General features: G+C 44.8%; 1 pseudogene; it reads right to left on the bottom strand.

The window, feature by feature from the left end:
• Window positions 1–2,811: 2,811 nt before the first annotated feature.
• On the bottom strand, window positions 2,812–3,460 carry LOC112062384 (ferritin heavy chain-like; annotated as a pseudogene).
• Between the last annotated feature and the right edge of the window lie 147 nt (window positions 3,461–3,607).

Raw genomic sequence — 3,607 nt, 5'->3', positions numbered from 1 at the left:
AAGGTGCTCATTCAAAAATCAAATAATGATGTGAATAATGTTGATCATCTCTACTGGAGGAAAAAAATGCTACACATTAAACACATTACTTATTATATATTTATTTAACAATCTTGGACTTTATTAATACAATGTTTTGTAGTATGTATGCCTTATTTTTTTTCTTATAGTTAAATGTCTGAATTCTGAGAAATTTCAGCATGCTTTGGTGAGAGGAACAGTCATCTTATTTTCAAAAAGATGCAGGCACAGACTGTTTTTGACCAAAAGGTGTATTACTGACCAAAACTCAGCAATATAGTCTGGAAAATAAATGAAGAATTCTGCTGCTGGTGAGATGAATACATAGGTAGAGGGAGGTGAAGAATATGAACTACTTAGCAGCCTTAAACTTTCTCTTGACTTTGATATAAGTGCTGGAGAAATATCAATGTTATCATTCCCAGAAGCCATTCATTTAGAAATGGAAATTAGAATAGATGGAAAAATACAGTGTCGGGAGTTACCTATCAGGAAACAAAATGGATGCGTGTGATATCTACCCACTTTCGTGGTGAAGGCCCTGCATTACACTTACTGTCTAAAGCTTACTGTGCTGAAACCTTCACAGCAAAGGTTCCAGTTTCTCCTAATGACCTCTAAGTGAAAGTGAATGAGGTTTAGCTACCAGGTATGTGCTTCTGGAACAACACACGATGGGACCTTTTTTTTTTTTTTTTTTTTTTTTTTACTTTATTTTTATTTTATTTTATTTTTTGGCTGCGTTGGGTCTTTGTTGCTGCATGCGGGCTTTCTCTAGTTGCGGCAAGTGGGGACTATTCTTCATTGTGGTGCATGGGCTTTTCATTTCGGTGGCTTCTCTTGTTGCAGAGCACGGGCTCTAGGTGCACAGGCTTCAGTAGTTGTGGCTTGCAGGCTCTAGAGCACGGGCTCAGTAGTGTGGCACATGGGCTTAGCTGCTCCGCGGCATGTGGGATCTTCCCAGACCAAGGATCGAACCCGTGTCCCCTGCATTGGCAGATGGATTCTTAACCACTGCGCCACCAGAGAAGCCCACAGTGAGACCGTTTAACGTTGTTTCCAAAGCTATTTTCTTTGGAATACTGTTCTGTGAGATTCGGTAGAAAAAGAATCCCATGATCAGAATGTTTGGGAAACACTGAATATTTTATCCCCATGTTATACATTCAAAATGTATATTTTTTACATCAGACATAAAATTCCTAGAGTAAACAAAAACTGAAAAAACAAAACAAAAAATCCTGCTAATTCGATTAATAGAAGTTTTTCACTGAACACTTGTGAATGTTTTTGAGGCACTGGCTGATACTGAATACAGTCTTGGGAAGGCTGATCTAAGGAATTAAATTTCTGTAAATTATGAGGAAAACACTTTTAGGTGAGAAGAGATGCATATGGTAGCAGGCTTCAGTATTTTGTATTTCCATTCAGGAAATTGTTCTTATTTGATCCCTTCCACCCTTGATCCTTTTTCCTTTCAGTGGACTCTGTAGTAGGGATAAAGAGAAAAATGTCATTTACTACCCTAGAAGAGCTATTTACTGTAAATACAGTGGAGGCTGCTAAAAGTGTGTTGATAATAAGACATATTAGCTTAGGTTCTCTTGGTAGCAAATAACAAAAACTAAATCAAAGTTGGATATATGAAACCCAAGGGCAGAAATACAGCCAGGCTCAGGAAAGGTCTAGGAAGCAGCTATATCATTTCCAGTAATGTGATCGCCGAACTGCTTTTCAACAAAGGGCGTCTTCCTAAGCAAACATTCAGAATCTAGTCTAGAGATTCAAAATGAACTCTGCTGCTGGTTGGAATTTAAAAAAATATATATATATATACACACACATATACATATATATACACACACATATACACACATACATATATATACACACACACATATATACACACACACACAAGCATGCATATATACATATGATACAAAGGAAAGAAAACATATATAAGTGGATGTTTTGTTATTACAACATGCATGCCAGGCATTGGTGACCATGGGAAGTCACCCCCGTGTTTCTGAGCAAGACAGCCTAGCACTCATTTTTCCATTATCACTGTTGCCCAGAGTGAACTTGTCAAAGAGATACTCCACCATTCAGACTTCCAAACCCCTCCACCCGCCATCTTGCTACTCATACTTAACCATTAGCATCTGTATAATTAATGAACATAAACATTTCAGGTGAAACTGAAGACTCCCTTTATTTTAATCCCTGCCCAATCCCATGCCCTTCACTTGTTCCCCAGAGGCAACTGCAATCATGATTTTCAGGCTATGGTTCTATGCTTTTACTATGCACATGCACCCACATTCACCAGGGACCCCTACCTCACCCCACCCCACCCCAGTCTACCCCCATATACCCACATTATTTATAAGGGGAAGATTGATTTTGTGTTTTCCAGGGCCCCGTGGAACACCTTCTCCCTCCCACTGTGGAGATCCTGAGCTGCATATGGTTGGGGTATGGCTGTGTTCAGAGACTCCTGGATACCTGTTTTAAAACTTAAAAAATGAAAGATTTGCCCACATGAATCAACCAGAGACCTTTATTTATTTATGAACCAATAACTTTATTGGAAGAAACGGAAAAACTGGAAGAAAAAAACTTAAGTGATAAAATAAAGTCCAGGAAAAGAAAGTCCTGCACTTGTTGCAAAAAAAAAAAAAAAAAAAATTGAGTGAACTTCTGCAAGGGCACTATTGCCGTCTGCATGGCAGGCACGGTGACCAGAGCTCTGGTCACCCCGTGGCTCTGGGGAAGTCCAGTCCAGGCTCAGTTCTTCTTGTCGCTGTCGCCCAGGGTGAGCTTGTCAAAGAGGTACCCTGCCAGGTCGGCGTCCGGGGCCCCCATCATGCTGAGGGTGGTGACATGACCCTCCAGCTCTCTGATGAACGCCACCTGCTGGCTGAGGTAGTGAGTTGCCAGGAAGTGACGCAGGTGGGGGTCGCTCTTGTCGGTGGCCAGCTGGTTCAGGTGGAGCAGGCTCCGGTTCACGCGCTTCTCCAGGAACAAGGCGCACTTCATGGCCTTGAAGCCGCTCTTCCACTCGTCACTGACTGGCTTCCTGATGTTGATGGAAGTTGAGGCGGCCCCCGCGCTGGTTCTGCAGACGCATCAGGCCCTGGGCCCGCACGCTGTGCTCGTGGGAGCGGCGCAGGAAGAACCGGGTGAAGTGCTTCAAGGCCACGTCGTCGCGGTCGAGGTAAAAGGCTGCGGCCAGGAACAAGAAGGAGGCGTGGAGCTCCAGGGTGAAATGGCTGTTATGGCTGTTGACGGCGGCCTCGCAGTCGGGGGGGTAGTAGTTCTGGCGCACCTGCGAGGGTGGCGCTTGCAGCGTGGCGGGCAGCGTGGCGGGCGTGAAGGCCAAGGTGAAGGCGAAGCCTCGGGGCCCGCGGTAGCTGCCTCGGAGCATCGTTCCCATGTGGTCGAAGAGGGCGGCCGCTCTGGGATGGACCGGAAGGCGGGTCCATTACCCGGGTTTGGGAGGGGGGAAAGGAGGTTCCGGTTCCATTCCGGGGTGGGTGGGGGGATTGGCAGGGTGGATGTACACGGAGGGCGGGGCACGAGC

Source organism: Physeter macrocephalus, chromosome 21 (assembly GCF_002837175.3).
Source record: "Physeter macrocephalus isolate SW-GA chromosome 21, ASM283717v5, whole genome shotgun sequence".
NCBI classification, from domain to species: domain Eukaryota; kingdom Metazoa; phylum Chordata; class Mammalia; order Artiodactyla; family Physeteridae; genus Physeter; species Physeter macrocephalus.
The sequence above is the reverse complement of the archived record's forward strand: the minus strand, read 5'-3'. Positions and strand labels throughout refer to the sequence as shown.